The 17,342-nt window shown below is 44.3% G+C and overlaps 1 protein-coding gene across 2 annotated transcripts in view; it reads right to left on the bottom strand.

The window, feature by feature from the left end:
- TRMT44 (tRNA methyltransferase 44 homolog) overlaps positions 1-17,342 on the bottom strand; it is a 224,774-nt gene that overhangs the window by 175,406 nt on the left and 32,026 nt on the right. The window lies entirely within an intron of this gene.

Below are 17,342 nucleotides of genomic sequence, written 5' to 3'. Positions count from 1 at the left end.
CTCTGCACTCTGAAGCTCCACTCTGAAGCTCCACTCTGCACTCTGAAGCTCCACTCTGAAGCTCCACTCTGCACTCTGAAGCTCCACTCTGAAGCTCCACTCTGCACTCTGAAGCTCCACTCTGAAGCTCCACTCTGCAGCTCCACTCTGCAGCTCCACTCTGCAGCTCCACTCTGCAGCTCCACTCTGCAGCTCCACTCTGAAGCTCCACTCTGAAGCTCCACTCTGAAGCTCTGAATCTGCACTCTGAAGCTCCACTCTGCACTCTGAAGCTCCACTCTGAAGCTCCACTCTGAAGCTCCACTCTGAAGCTCCACTTTGAAGCTCCACTCTGAAGCTCCACTCTGAAGCTCCACTCTGAAGCTCCACTCTGAAGCTGCACTCTGAAGCTGCACTCTGAAGCTGCACTCTGAAGCTGCACTCTGAAGCTGCACTCTGAATCTCCACTCTGAATCTCCACTCTGAAGCTCCACTCTGAAGCTCCACTCTGAAGCTCCACTCTGAAGCTCCACTCTGAATCTGCACTCTGAAGGGAAGGCGGGTGCCGGCAATGCCGGCTGTTCATCGAGAGGGACGGGGGGGGGGGGGTTGGGGGGAGGGGGGCGGGAGAGGAATAAGATATCGAGGGATACATGCTGGAAACAATCATACTTCACGCAACTGCTGTTCAGCCCGACAGTTATCCTCCTGTGAGATGGCTGAGGGTTTCAGATGAAATGCGGAGAGCACCAACTAAACCGAGGCAGCGGTAGGGGGGCGGGAACGGGGCACAGGAAGGCAGGTGCCGGCAATGCCGGCTGTTCATCGAGAGGGACGGGGGGAGGGGGGCGGGAGAGGAATAAGATATCGAGGGATACATGCTGGAAACAATCACAGTAATTTTATTAAATGCACCTCGGCTCACCCTTACAGCAGGAAGGCGGGTGCCGGCAATGCCGGCTGTTCATCGAGGGGGGCGGGAGAGGACACGGACGGCGGGAGACACCGGAGCAGGAAGGCGGGTGCCGGCAATGCCGGAACAGATTCGGGGGCGTTCCCGGCTTTCGCCTGACGTCGCGTGACGTCGGCAAAAGCCAAAGAATCTCGGGAACGCCCCCGTGTCTCCTCCGGCATTGACGGACAGGCCCGTCTTCCAATGGCTAGTCTCCATTTATGGAGCTAGCCAATGAAAGACGGAGGCCGTTCCTGTCTCCCATATAGATCTCAAGAGGTGAGCGCATCTTTTTCGCGAGGCAAAACCTAAGGAGTCTTCACCGACACGAGGAAATACTCAGAGTACCCAAAGAATACCAAAAACAGACAAACTAGTAAATGGCATGTGAGGTGATTGTCCATCGATTCCAACACACTCAATGGGAATGGTTGGACCCCTGGCTGAAACTCCAGCGATACATCAGGCCAGCACAGGAAAACTACTAAACAGCGAGAGTGGAAACCATCCTCCAAACAGGCAAGTGGGTCGAATTATGGCCCCAGGTATCCCTTCCAATGTAAGAACAGCAGCCGCACAGAATGATATATATACCATTTCTACCTTGTCTTCCACTTCCATCAGTCCATCAACAATGACCACAGACCAAACCTCCTCAATGAATACTCATGCGGACAACGGTTAACTTTACAAGGGACGACGAACAGGTGCAGGAAACCTTGCTGAGGGGGAATACAAATACACGAGATCGCACAAGAAATCCTAGCCCATCTCAATTTATGAAACCATCTGCGGAGAAAAAGGTTACATGGAAGAAAAGCCATAGCCTCTCGCTACACACACAAGGAAGCGCTAGCTGGTACCCAGAGTTAAGGGACTGTGAGGAAACAGGCCAGGGAGTACGTGAAAGTTCAGCTCTCCAGTATCATCCATTGGGGCAAGTCTTACATCCCCGTACCAGAGGGAAAGGAGAAAAAAAAAAGGATGAAAACTCATCTGCCGGCCTAATATTTATTCCTCATTACATCTTTAGCGGACCAGCTGATATTTTGAATAGAAGGAACTTATTAAAACAAATTCAACATATACCTTCTCTAAAGCACCTAACTTCAGTGAAATTACACTCAGTAAAATGTGCCCATATATCGGGGTGAAGGGCACCTGAATCCATTATCACAACCTGGAACTCAACTGCCACCAGAGATGCCATCCTCAAAGAAGAGTCCATTTTTGACGAATGGGGCCTAGAATTAGAGCCCACCGGGCCAAGGACATACCTGCACGTCCTAATCAAGGTCTAGAGACTTCCCGCTGGAAAATGTACACTGAAGGGAGCTTGAGGGGCAACCCATGATTGGCTAGTAAGTACAACACGAGCATCCAATCCATTAACGATCCACTGTGACAAAAAAGACCGGACAATCATCTGGCACCCCGTAGACAAGAATTCCGAGGGGGCAACAACAAATTCAGCTCTTAAGGATAATAACTTCCTTTACGTTACCTAGTACTAGAGAACTTTCACTAAGGCCAACTGTAATGCCCATTCAGCATGGAAAATTGGTATTAAAAGACCAACTCACCATCATCTCTTGGAATGTGGCGGGCTGGCCTCAACACTCTGTTCTAAACATGGGCGTGACTTCCTAAACAACAATGACATTATCTGTCTCCAGGAGACCTGGTCACTCACTTCAACAGCAATCTATGGGTATCATGAATGCTTTCAATCAGAAACACAAACAAGCTTATTTGGGAGGCCATCAGGGGGCCTTTCGATCTTTCTAAAGCAATCTCTTATGGTCTCGATCTCTGCTGACATGCAGGCCCATTAGAACATACAATCCCTAGCCATTAAAGGCCTGAGAAGCATTCAGAAGGCTTTCTCATTGGTCCTCATAAATTGCTACCTGAATCCCTGTAAAACATCAAAAGCACTCGCCCTGAGCAACCTGTGCTCGACCATCAAGACAGTCATCGAATCTTATCCCGCGCACAAAATCCTGTTGGTATGCGATTTTGACACCAAATATTTGGGCCGTCGACATAATGCAGGACAGAGTAATAGCGAATGCGATAAATTTAACAATGTATTAATCAGATATGGCCTAAAATCAGAAAATCAGACTCCGGATGTCTGTCCCACGTTTAAGAAAACCTCCTCAATCGACTACATCTTCATTTCAAGTGGCTTGATTAATCATCTTCAGAGCTTAGCCATCGCAAATCGCACAGAACGCGATCACAATCCCCTGGTAATAAATCTGAACTTAAATCACCAGATAGCAGATACAGGCCAAGAGATAGGCCACTCCACAGAAGATGAACTCATTAACATGGTGAAACGAATAAAATGGCAACCATTTTATTAGCCCCAGGTGACGAACTGGCTCAATGAGGTGAACCTCCGATCACAGGAAATGCCGGGGAATTTTCTTTTTACAAATTGGGATTTCATGACCAGAGAGCTGGGAGTACTTCTTCAGGGCCATAAAGGCCTTTCAAAGCGATCTCAAAAGTTGCCAAGTGACATAAAAAAATCTCTTGGAACGAACCATTAATCTCACATGGAAGAACCTGAGGAAGAAATCCCCGTCTGTTGAAATTAAACTCAACTCACAGAAAATTATTGGCAGTAAAGGAAGCAAGGAAAACTCACAAAAAAAACATCTGGGCCCTGAAATGCGCTCAGCAAGACAAGGAATGGAAAAAGTTATTCATCATGCTCAGAGAAGGCTCTTTAGCTCGTTTTGGGAGTATGTGAACAGATTAAAATCTCTTGGACCCCTGGAGGACAAATGCTGTCTCAGCCCCTGTCTGGGAGAACCATGTAAGAACTCAGTTCCAGACACATAATATAACATCGACCATGGCCCTAGTCCCATTGAACAGAGGTGAACATGATGATGATGATTTGAGCCCTGTATAGCGCAACTTTGCCCAAAGGCGTCAAGGCGCTGGAGATGGAAAGAAAAAATAAAACATCAAACCCCAATCCAACCAAGGGATATTAGAAGACTAATAAAATCCATTAAATCAAGTGGGGCGCCGGGCCCAAATGGTCACCCTATGGGGATCTGCCAATCCACTACAGAGGGCTGGGCAATGTTACTGAATCCACTATTTAATACCGCTTATACCCTCAGAAAACCCCTGAAGCCTGGAAGGGATCAATATTATGCTGATTTACAAAAAAGGAGATCGGCTTAAACAAGTTGCTCCCTTTTTTTCAAACAGGCGTCTGAGGAGGAGCGGCAACAACTGGCAATATTTACAAGCAGGGTTCAGAGCACACGCAAACAGTTCCTTGAGAAGTAATCATAGGTATAAAAATAAAATAAGATCATTCACAAGGGGTTGTTTCTTTTTTGCTTTATAAGTGATCCTGGTTCTACTTGCAGAGGAGATCCAGAGAACATGAAACCAGCCGACAAGTGTTTCGCCAAATCGGGTAGTTACCCGTGACTCTTCAGGGCTGAATGAGTGATATAGGGGACGATATCGACGGACTGGTGATAATTCCAACCCGGTCCTGGACGAACTTTCCATCTGAAAACTAGCGTAAAATTGAAATACCAAATTAAAGACACAAGCACAGGATGTTAGATTGAAAACGAAGCATGCCCAGGATCATCCACAAATCCATTAAAGCAAAACCCCATCCACCACAACATGGTCAACAGGGTTGCTAATCTTCAGTTCTGTTTCTCTCCGGTCATACCTAAAAAAAAAAAAAGGGATGGAGGTTGGGTGGTCTGCAGAAAAAGAGTTGATTAGGAGTACAGTCAGTACCGTGAGTAGAATTGACTTATTTACAGGCTCCATGTGTTCTTCTCGATGACTGATAGAAAGAGTATATAAAGGAAAGAATAAGTTTGATAGGAAGTTAGCAACATGCATTTGCAATGCAATAGGTCTCGCCTTTGCGAAAGTTTGAGTTATTGGCATTGTAAATGACAATGCCTTTTATTTATGTTTTTTGAAAACCTGCAAGCGGTGCGTAAACATGCACTTTTTACTTATAGTCGTTGCTTACGAGAAGCAAGTCTGGCAGTAACTACGCCTCTTTTACTGCCAGCCTTGCTTCTCATAAGCAAAGACTATAAGTGCAAAGTGTGTGTTTACGCACCGCTTACAGGTTTTCAAAACACATAAATGGAAGGCACTGTCATTTACAATACCAATAGCTCAAACTCTCACAAAGGCGAGACCTATTGCATTGCAAATGCTTGTTTAGGACTTGAGCCCTGAACTCCAAGGAGAGTCCCAGCACCAGAGTGGACAGGAGCTTCCAGAAACTTAACAGCTCAAAAGCAAAGGTTCCGCTCTGCAAAACTTAGTGCTACCCTCCCCACCAACAAATCACCAGTCATGCCAGAACAGCAATCAATCCAAAAGGAAAGGTTCTGCTCTGCAGAAGGTACTGCCAGCCTAAGTGTGAACAAATCACCACTGATGCTTTTACAGCTAATCAACCCAAAAGGAAATTTTCTCCTCTGCAGAAGGTACCCCCAACATATGCACCAACAAATCACCACTCACGCCAAGAAAGCCAATCAGCCCAAAAGGAAATGTTCTCCCCTACAGATGGCACCGTCAAGCTCCCCGCCAACAAATCACCATTCATGCCAAGACCGCAATCAATCCAAAAGGAAAGGTTCTGCTATGCAAGATGTACCGACAACCTTAACACCAACAAATCTCCATTCACACAAGACAGCCAATCAAGCCAAAAGGAAAGGTACTGCTCTGCAGAAGGTACCAACAACCTCCCCACCAACAAATGGCCACTCATGCAAAGGCAGTAATCAATCCAAAATGAAAGGTTCTGCTATGTAGAAGGTACTGCCAACCCCACCCCACCAACAAATCACACTCATGCCATGACAGAAAATCAGCCCAAAATGAAAGATTCTGCTCTGCAGAAGGAACCATCAACCTCCCTACCAACAAATCACCACTCATGCTATGTCAGCCAATCAACCCAAATAACACCAAAGTAAAAATCTAAATATACAACCTTGTTTCGCTACCTCCTTCTTCTTCAACTCACCCTCCTCTTCAAGGGGGGTTATGACCACTGAGTAAAAGTGTGAGAAAACTGTCAATGCTTGCCTTAATTCCGCCAACTTGGTACAACTTACCAGGACAAAAAAGAAATCAAATCCCTGACTGAAGTATTCCACAACACAGTCATGGTGGTAACAGGTATGGAATTCTAATGCCTTTGAAACCCCGGACTCACCTCTGCAGGCTTCCATCTCAATATCTGGATCTCTGACCTCTACTCCCCCACGTGAAATCGCTCTTCCACCTCTACAAATGAATATAACAATACAGTCTTCTGTGATCTCTGCTCTCATCTGCTCATACCTGTTCCACATCTCCACATCAACTGCAGCTATAGGGAGGCAGACTCTTTATAGTCCAAAGACCCTGGCTATGCAATGCCTTCTCTGAGCCGCCGCATCGAAACTAGCCAGCTCACAGAACTAAATGCAATCTTCATCTGCTCTGAGTCCTTCACCCAGCCGCCACTCCCCATTGGTGCCTCTCAGCCATTTACCTTAGACACATTTTAACAATTCCATGTATTCCTACAAACTGAAGAACTGCTGAAGAAGGCTGAGGATCTGACAAAGACTTCGAGCTGAAACATGTCAGCGTTGTGTGGTGCTAGCATAGCCTAATGTTCTAAAGCTAGTGAGAAGAGAGAGGTCCTATGTGTGCTAAGGGAAAATATTGCTGAAGAACAAAAAAAATTATGTAGACATTTGGATGGGAAAAAAAACAGCGGTGTTTGGGTCTTTTCTCAAGCATACAACGGAGAAAAATTAAGCTCATTTAAATGCAGATACTCCTGGGGATAAGTAACAAGATCATTTATTAGTGCGCAGTATGCAAATAGTTTTAGATCATTTGTAAACGTAGTCTGTGGGCTGCAGCCGGGGGCTTCTTCGTTACAGGTTGCTCGTCCTGAATGTTTAGGTCTGTATCCGGTGTCTGCACAAACACCGTTTTGTCCTCATATTTCTGTAACTCATTTCCTTGTATGTGTAATTTTGGTGTTTTTCTGGGTTGTTTTCACATTGCTGCTTGCTTCAGTGTGTCATTTTTCGATTGAGTGAGTCATCAGGGCAAAGTGAAACTTTAGGGAAGAGAGACCCAGAGGGAGGGGGTGGGGCAGGGGGTTCAAGAAACACGGCAGGCGTCCTTCATCATAACAAGTGTTTACATACCTGCAGGCGGCATGGAAATGTTGAGTGAGACGCAGGTTTCTTCGGCCCCGTTTGATGCAAAGAGCAGAATGGCGGTCTCTGAGGCACAGACGAGGGACAGGTCCCTCGAATGAGGGGGAGCTGCAGAACTATGCTAATTCACCACTAGTACTTTTTGTGTCCCAGAGTAGCATTCTGCTCGCCGAAAAGCGCTTCAACCGCTCGTCATGGGTAGTAAGCGCTATCTAAATGCAATTACAATGACGTAGTGCAGTGTATTGGTGGCTTCAAGGAGCCGCTCTGGGCGTGGCCCTCAAAGCCAAGGCTGGGAGCCAAGCAGGAATCATGACAGGGCACTCTGGGGTTACAGTGACAAGGAAAACTGGTTGGTCAGCAGTAGATGAATCCTAGTTGACTGTGCTCGCTTTAGGAGCTGCAGAACAATCTCCTGTCCAACCACATCAAGGCAAGTGGTGCGGATGATGTGAGGTGAGATGGCTTGGCAATCTACTTGGCCAGCTTGGTTAAAGCGTTTGGTCGCCCTGGGATCAAAGAGGTGAAAATATCCCAAATTGAGAGATTTCATTATCAAAAGGTGTAATGCCAGGAGAGCCCCAGACAGACTCATGGATGCCCAATGGCAGAAGGTGGCCCAAGAGATAAGGGAACGTCAATGCACTCAGAAGGATTGACTGGCCAGGTAAGAAGTAACGCAGAAGAGCTTAGTGCATTGGAGGGCCAGCGCAGACTCAGCTTACCATAGAAAACCATCGGCATTAAATGAGGCAGGAGTCTAGGAAAAAAGTGAAGAAGACAAGTGGTTGTGGTGGGGATGTGATGAAGACGCCTGAGATATGACAGAGTACCAACTCGGTGAGGTATAATCTGTGAAGGACTGACTGCAGCGGTTTATATCCAATACTGTTGGAGGGGGTGATGATAAGACTGCGAGTGCTAGTCATTCAAAGATGTTGGATCCATGAGAAAGGTTAAGACGCCTGAGGGCAAAGACATCTACTAAGCAGTTAGTGTGGATACAAGCCATCGTGAAGCAGGGAGGGTAGTTACTAGCAAGAAGCAAGCATATGCAGGGAAAATGTAGTTGCAGGGAGATTGATTTAATAGCGTAGGGTGAAAATATTTAGTTGGACGGAGGAAGCCGGGGCTAAGAAGAGGGTGAGCAGGACTTGTGACGAGATGGTGGTTAAAGGTTAGGGTAAGGAAGTGGGATAGAAGGATGGGAGATGGCAAGCAGCAAGAATGGACAATAATGCTCATGGTTAACTTTTTGAAGAGAATGAAGTTACAAAGTGATTGCTAGAAGCGAAGATTGTGTACGGGACTGCATAAGGAGCATGTAGAGGGTCCTAGTAGCACAAATTGGTATGCAGAGAGTTGAGATCAGAGTTTGGATAGCGGAGTTGGTTCCTATTCCATTAAAGCTGTGGTGAAGGTGTTTAGTTGTGTACGTGTGTGTTGCAAAATCCAGGTACAAGGTGTAGCGAGGTATGAAATCAGCATACTCCTGTATGCAAAATACACACAGACTGAAGCTACATACTTTCAGCTCATTAGGCAAAGTGATGCAAGCTCCAGAAAAAAGCACGCCAATTAAAATCAAAGTACCACCACGTTTTGGGTCTTCGACTTCTTTTGGTTTCTGGTGCCGCTGTTGAACAGCAGACAAATAGCAAATGCAGCAAAGATGATGCATGCAATCATTAAAGAGGCTGCTCAGGGGCATAATACAGACCCTTGCAGAGTACGGGCGCCGCAACCCCTCAGGGGACTCCCATTCAGCCTGAAGTCATTGAATATTTGAGATATCGGTGACTCGGGGCCTTCATGACATTCTGCAGGCGGCGTATGGGGTTGAGGGGGGGCGGGGAGGGGGGGCAGGGGAGAGGGAGTACTTCATTTCGTATAACTTTATTGGGGCTTCCGAATTATGTTTTTTTTACATCTGTTTTTAGGACAAGACATGCAAGCTCCTCGTGTGGTTTTTCAAGATAAACGAGGCGGAGACGTTCAGTTTACAAGGGCCTGTGACATAACTGGGTCCACATGGGCAGATCCTGCCCTGCTGCCCGACTCTGCGTTGCCCTTTCACCGGGATAATCATAACTATAAGTGTTATCTCTGACGCAACTGTTCCCACGGGCAAGCAGCACTGCATTCAGTTAACTCTTGCTTAACTGGGAGTAAATGGAAACGGACTACTGGCACACTGATTAATGCTTCATAATTAAAATAAAAACACATAATCGGGGGCTCTAATTGCTTGTCCTTTTTTTGAGGTACGTATGCGATCGTTAAGTGGCGAGTTCTGGATAATGCTCGCACTTTTTTGTCACATTTAAACTGCAGTTTTACTAATATGCTGGTTCCGATGGATGCATGTGCGGGCCACTCAAAGTGAATTAATAACCATAACCAAAATTTGGTAAAATTGGGTTGAAAATTCAGATAAACAATATACCAAGTAAGCCAAGTCTGTATCTAGAAACGGATAACCCCCCACCCCCCACCCCTGCCCCCTCAGAAGCTGAGTCGATGGCACATTCCGTGAATTTGAAAAACAAAACTGATGGGAAGCACCAGACCATCAACACTAACTACAGTAAATAAATATGGAGGTGAGACGATCTTTATTTCACAAATACAAGTAAGGGGCAGGAAATATAGGCGTTATTCTACACCTAAATAGCGCTCATTAGATCGACCTGGTAAAGATTAAGAGCGAGGCCACTACTGCAGATACACAACGGTTCAGTGCAAGGTTCCCGAAGTAATTCTTTAAAAATACATGCACGCAGTCGTCGCCTAGGTAGACTACTCAAGAAGGCAGCTCAATGGTTCAAATAAGTTTAGCTGGAGCCGTCTCCCTTTCTGAATTCTAGTTTTTCATCCCAGTTCAGCGAGAACTGCACAGATCACTTGCCATCTCACGAGCTGCTGCCCCGCGCAGTGACGGTCTGTCCTGCGCTGCAATTTTCATGGCCGCGTGGGAACACTGGTTAGTATAACTCCGACCTGTCTCACCCTCCCCAACTTAACCGCATGCCAGCTAGCGGGTTTTCCCGCTGTGCGCTGAAATTTCAAAAAAGAGCCTTACGTGACAAAGCCAGCTCGCCATGCGCGCAGCGCAGGTAACGCCCATGACGAGCTGGCTTTGTCACCAGCATCGAAGGGGTTAACAAACAAAAACAGTGCAACACCTATCTTGAGAGGTGGCTGGGGCCCTAAGCTTCTTCGGACCCGCATTTTGGTGCCTCCCAGCGCGCTGTACACAAACGAGAAGCCCAGGGGGGCGAGAGCTACCAGCGCAGGGACAGACAGTGGGCTGTCAACTCCCCTCGCAGATTATTTGGTCTGGCCGCATCGCTCCCGGCGGCCCCTGATCTGTGTTGTGAAGGTAATCCTTACATAAATGATGCAGGAATAAATTGAAGAAGAAAAGGTAGTTGATATTCCATCTAGAAGTTTATTCTGTAGTAGATGGCAGCAAACAACAGGAGTATGTCTGTATGGTCCAACGTCCAAATGCTCAATGAGACATTAAGCAGTTGGAGGACACTGGAAAACATTGACCACGAGAGATGCACTTTTGAAGATGAACATTCTTCAAAAGTGCGTGCCGTGGCTCGAGTAATAATACCATTCATAGACATAAAAGAGATGCACAATATTGCAAAGTAACATTCCATGTACATTACATCTTCTCCCTTTTTATACAATAAAATAAAAAAAGTCAAAGGAAAACAAAACTAGTTAAGACAAACAGAAATCTTTGAATCGTGAAGGATAAGAACAATTTCTATGTTCTCTAGTTGAGATAATAGGAGAAGTGATGGATGAGCTTGATATAACGTGAGAATCATTAGCAAACTCAACACATGAAGAAGGCGTATCATTTAAAGTGTGCAAGACCTGTGAAGAATGTTGACAATTAACATCAGAAGAAGTGCCCAAAGGAAAATAAGAACAGGAAGGACCTTCATCAACACGTTTAGATGGAAATATCTTTATAGCCTGCTCAAGAGTAAGTTTAACAATCACACGCTTGTTCCACCACCCCTTTTTTTTGAGAAAAAGTGAACCTTTAGAAACTTTGAGAACCTGAGTAGGTAGGGAAAAATTGGAGATGCCTTTTTTAACCCTGTCATGGGTTTTAACCATAACCCAATCACCAACCTTAAAGGTCTGCAGGGTACACAAAACCTTGGAATCAAAGTTCCTTTTCTGATCTCTCTGATGAATAGACACATTTTCTTTGACAACAGCTTTATCACAACTTGCTAAGCAAAGCCCACCTTTTGTATTTAAATCTTTGATCCAAGATGGACAAATATTCCCATTGGGATTCCGTTTTTTAAACAACCTAAAAGGCGAAATCCCTGTAGTGGAATGTGGAGTAACTAAATAAGAATGCACCTTTTTTTCTAAGAAAGTCTTCTACATCCACATTAGAAGAAATAGCAGTCTGAATTCCTTCCTTGATAAATCTATTAAATCTCTCCCCTAAACCATTAGAGGAAGGAGAGTAAAGTGCTACTCTGAGGTGTTTTACGCCATACAATTTCAAAAAATCTTGAACCATGGAAGAACAAAAGTGAGAAGCATTATCACTCACAATTTCTCTAGGCGGACCTTCCGAGAGAAATATTTTCTTCAAAAAATTGACAACAGAAAATGAATTCTGACTCTCGAAAAAGTCAAACTCTACCCATTTAGAGTGGTAATCAATAAGTAATATAATGTAACGTTTGTCAGGAGATAAAATTTCAAACGGTCCAGCAAAATCAATGGCTAACTTGTCCCAAGCCTCTTCTGGTAAAGGAACAGTATGAGGTGGTAAATGAGGGGTCTTCCAATGTTTGTCTGAAACCAAACAGGTATCACAAGCGTTTAACCATAAAGTGACATCTTTATCCAGGCCAGGCCACCAAAAGTGTTCTTTCAACTTACGGGACGTGCCTCCAATACCCAAATGGTCCTGATGAGCAGCAAGAAAAAGTTTCCTGCGAAGGTTAAAAGGAGGAATACATTGATCTCCTCTGAAAATCACTTCATTAATAATGGAGAGTTCATCAGAAATTTGAGCATAAGACTTCAAAGAGGCAGGTAGGGCACGAACCTTGGGCCAGCCTGAAACAATCATATTTTTAACTGCAACTAAAAGGGTATCCTCAGAGTAACTTTTAACCCAATCAGCCTCTGAAATCGAAAAAGGAGAAAGAACTAACTCCGCTATAGAAGCTACAACACATTCTATATCATCACAATAACTTTTACCATTATCATCATTCTCCAAAGGCAGTCTTGAAAGCGCATCCGCCCTCAGATTGTTACCTCCAGAGATGGGTTGTATGGTAAAATTGTACTTGTGGAGTCTCGACAGAACCCTAACAAGTCTAGCAGAGGCTTTCCCTGTGCCATTCCCATTAAGGAGATGCAACAGGGGCTTATGATCACTTAACAGTGTGAAATGAGACCCCCAAATGTAAGTTTACATTTCTCCACAGCCCATGAACAGGCAAGGGCTTCTCTCTCAATGATGCTATAGTTGGACTCAGCACGACTCAAAGATCTTGATGCAAAACCAATGGAGTACTCCTTAGCACCACACCATTGACATAGTACCGCTCCCAGACCCTTCTGACTGACATCCACAGAAATTGTGCATTTCAAACCGGGAGTGAAAGAGGACCAAGCTGGTGCCTCAACAATAACATTTTTAACCAAATTAAATGCACAATCTGCATCCTGAGACCAGACTAATTTTGCATCCTTTTTAAAGAGAATGCGAAGAGGTTGAACAAGTTGAGAATAATTCTGCACAAATCTAGAATAATATTCCGCCAGACCCAAGAAAGACTTCAAGGAGTCTTTATCCTTAGGAATGGGAACATCGGAAATAGCTTTTGTGAGGGAAACCTTGGGTCTTAACCTTTCAGCAGAGATACAATGCCCAAGATAATCTAACTCATTTACAAAAAATGTGCACTTCTTCTCTCCCAAAGTTATACCAACCTTGCTGAGGCGTGACAAAACTTCCCTTAAAGTCTTGAGATGTTCACCTTTGGACTTTGAGTGTACCGAAACATCGTCCTGACACACTCAACATCATTTTAAATAATGTCCATAAATTTCTGGAAGACACTTGCCGCGGATGCCAATCCAAAGGGAAGTCTCAAATTCCTAAACGCTCCGAATGAAGTGATAAATTTGGTGAACAACCTTTACAACGAAACTTTTACAACGCACTACCATTACAAGGCGGTCATTACAATGCAAACCATTACAACGCATTGCGCTGGGGGGCGCTCTAGGATAGGGAATAAGTTTAATTTACTATCCAACACCTTCCCTAGTGTCCACGGGGACTGGTGTTGGAATAGTAAATTAAACCTTTCACTATCCAGCACCCCAAAGCGCTATGCGTTGTAATGGATTGCGATGTAAAAACCGCGTTGTAAAGGCAGGCGTTGTAATAACCTGCATTGTAACGTCATACATCCCGTCATACATCCGATAAATTTGGTCAGTTCTGATCAGGCTCTAGTAAGGGGAATCTGATGATAGGCACTTCTGAGATCAAGAAGCGAAAAGATTCTTGAACCCGAAATGCCAGTGAGCAGATCCTGACTTTTCGGTAAGGGATGGCAGTCCACAATGATGTTCTGGTTCAAAGAGCGAAGATTCGCACATAGGCGAATACTGGAGTCCCTTTTTTTAACAACAACAATTGGGCTGACCCAAAGTGATGAGTCAGTGGACTCAATAATGCCTTCAGACACCATTTTATCTAAGACCTTTTTTAAATCATCTCTGACATTGAGAGGAATGTTCCTTAACTTATAAACAACTGGAACAGCATTTGGTTTGAGTCTAATCAAGTGTTCAAAATTTTTGATTCTTCCAACAGAATCATTAAAAACTTTCGGAAACTCAGAAATCACATCATAAATAACAGAATCCTCAATATTATCCACAACAGAAATAGATGCATCATTTACCTGGTCTGGAGAGTCCGAACTAGGAACTAATTTAAGACCCATTTTCGCAAGGTCCTGCCAACCAACTATACATTTACCATCAATGGCTACATACACTTTAGTTTCAGTACATCTACCCAAACATGTAATTTCTGTTAAAAAATAACCCAACATGTCGATATCCTTACCACCGTATGCTTTAGGAACAATATCCAATGGTAGTAGGCTTACTTTTGAGGACCAATGAGTGTTAAATAAAACCTCAGAAATGATGGTTACAGGAGCACCAGAATCAGCCATCATGTCTAAGTTAATATGATCAATTAATACCACACAAGTTGGATCTTTAACACGACTACTGTTGGGAGACTTATCAACCAAGTCAACAGACAGTATGTTATTTTCTTGTAAGACATTCAAACATGCATCAAAAGCATTAATTTCAACAGTGTTAACATTAATATTATCCAATGATGATTCAAGAACAGAAACATCTATATCAGTATTATTAAAAGAAGATAGAGTGCTGACTTGAACTGTCTTCCTATTTCTAAAAACAGTGTGGAAATGCCCAACTTTGTTGCAAAACGTACACCTCTTGCCCAGTGCTGGACAAATTGGGCTATTACTAAGGTGTGTCTTAGACCCACATCTGTAGCAGAATGAACCAGACTTTTTTTGAAAATGTTTCACATCCTTGTTTTTAGAATTAATAGCATTGACCTGTATATCAGTTTGAATAGACGGAATATTTCCTTCAGAAATACATCTCGAGGAAATAATGGATCTTTCAACACTTTTCGCCATGTCTACTACTTCTGACAGGGACGGATCACGACAACTCAAAATCCTTTCCTGGATTTTCTTATGATAACACTTGTAAACAAACTGGTCTCTGAGTACAGTATCTAAATATGCGCCAAAGTTGCAGCCTGCCGCTAAATTTCTGAGTGCGGAAATAAACTCTTCAACAGATTCATGCTGTTCCTGTTTCCTTCTCATAAAGTTAAATCGCTCCAGCATGACACTGAGTTCTTCTAGAAATTTTTTATTAAGTCTTAAAGTTGCATCAGTGAACTCCCTCCATCCATCCCCATTTCCTGGAGGAGCTACAGAGGGTGGAAGATTATCGTAGATTTGTCGTCCAGCGCTACGTACACGACTATAAAATAGCAAGCTTCCTTTTGGCTGAGTACTCATCTGCCCCAATTGCAATCAAGTAACTCTCAAAACTTTTATACCATGACTTCCATGTTTCCTTGAGCTTACCAGGTGAAGGAAGAAAATGATTCAAAGTAACAATCTGCTGATGATCTGCCATGTTTAAAAATAAATCTTTTTAAAGTTTTAATCAAATGACTGACAGTACCTCAGGTCTGTACCAGAGCAGTCCGTTTTCGTTTTTTAAAATAAGTAGTCTAAAATGACTTTAAAAATGTAAATGATAACGAACCTGAGTCGTGTGAAGTGAAACACTAACAAAACGCTAAGCGCTTCGTCAATTTCAAATCGAGAAATCCTGTAAAATGTCTCTCCGTGAAAATCGAGCTGTTACCATAGAAACAGCTTCCTTTTGCGAAATCAAAATGGCCGCCGGTGCGTGATCACGTTAAACGTGATGACGTGGAGATACTCAGCGTAGTGATGCGATGGAAGGCCTAATTGAGCTTGTCACTATGATGTCGTGCTATGCGTCATGAGTGACAGCAGTTGAGGCCAATCGCTCGATAAAAACTCACAGAAATGCCGAAAATCCACCGCCGAGTCACCTTAAGACGCAATTCCTCCGGCTTTTCACTGAAGAAGACACACAGAGTTCTTCGATGAAACTGAGATCCTCATGTGAAGACGACAGCGTGCACAAAAATTGGTTGTTTTGCTGCTTTTACCCTCGTCGCCAAAATTGGAAGGTAATCCTTACATAAATGATGCAGGAATAAATTGAAGATGAAACGGTAGTTGATATTCCATCTAGTAGTTTATTCTGTAGTAGATGGCAGCAAACAACAGGAGTACATCTGTATGGTCCAACGTCGAACTGCTCAATGAGACATTAAGCAGTTGGAAAACACTGGAAAACATTGACCACAAGAGATGCACTTTTGAAGATAAACATTCTTCAAAAGTGCGTGCCGTGGCTCGAGTAATAATACCATTCATAGACATAAAAGAGATACACAATATTACAAAGTAACATTCCATGTACATTACATGTGTAGGCCCTTTCGGGGATTCCTCCCCTCTCTCTACTTAACTTGGGCCGCAAATCCTTACTTCTTGTTATAAACTGGAGGCCCGCCCTTCCTCGTAACATTAAAAGCTGGAGACCTTTTCTCTCGCAGTTGATGCTCCAACAGGTTTCAACCATGCCTTATATTCACATCCTTAAGTTTGAAGGTCAACATCACTGGTCCTTTCTTAACAACGTTATGGCAATCAACATGTCAGCGATGATGTCCATGTTTACATTTTACATATTTACTTCATCTTGCATTCATTTGTTGTGTTTCTGTAGTCTTTTTTTGTGTGCAGTACTTTAAGCACCTGTATGTGTCTTAGTGCTTTTCAGGCGTGAGTGGGGCTTCATGGCAGGAGTTACTGAGAACTTCTAAGAAAGTGCTGGGGCTGAAGGTAGGGAGAGATTCTCACAGTGCCTGCCGGTGGGTCTGGCTACAAGCCCATCCGGTCACTGGCCTCTCTGCAGTGTGCACAGAGCGATGGTCACGCATGTGCTAACTATTTGCTGTTTTATGTGTAAGTGTCTGAAGGCGGTGTATACAGCTGTTAAAATATTGACCGTGCCAGAGGAAAGAAAATGCTGTCTCCAGAGAGACAGAGACGTAGATAATGTGTTAGATGTTTAGAGGCAGGCCATGAATTGGGCCGGGTCCCTCCAGGTCTCACACCCAACAGGTATGTGCAACCTCCGGGGGCCGCCGCCAGCAAGAGAACACACATACCGTGTAGAAGAGCGTGAAAGTATCTCCATGTCTGACCTCTGACCCCCACCCTTGCATAACATGAAGGTGACAGCTGTGGGGTTTCCCTGCCCTTCCTGTATCCCCACCCCACAAAGCGGACATGCAACAAACCCAGTGAGAAGCCACTCCTGGAAATGATGGCAACATCTGGGCCCCAGATGGGGAAGGTGGCTGTCTGGGCCTCATCTGTTTCTTTACCCCCTAACCCCTCCCC

Source organism: Lissotriton vulgaris, chromosome 3_2, assembly GCF_964263255.1.
Source record: "Lissotriton vulgaris chromosome 3_2, aLisVul1.2, whole genome shotgun sequence".
In the NCBI taxonomy this organism is placed as follows: domain Eukaryota; kingdom Metazoa; phylum Chordata; class Amphibia; order Caudata; family Salamandridae; genus Lissotriton; species Lissotriton vulgaris.
Note: the sequence above shows the minus strand (reverse complement) of the source record. Positions and strands in the feature narration are given on the sequence as shown.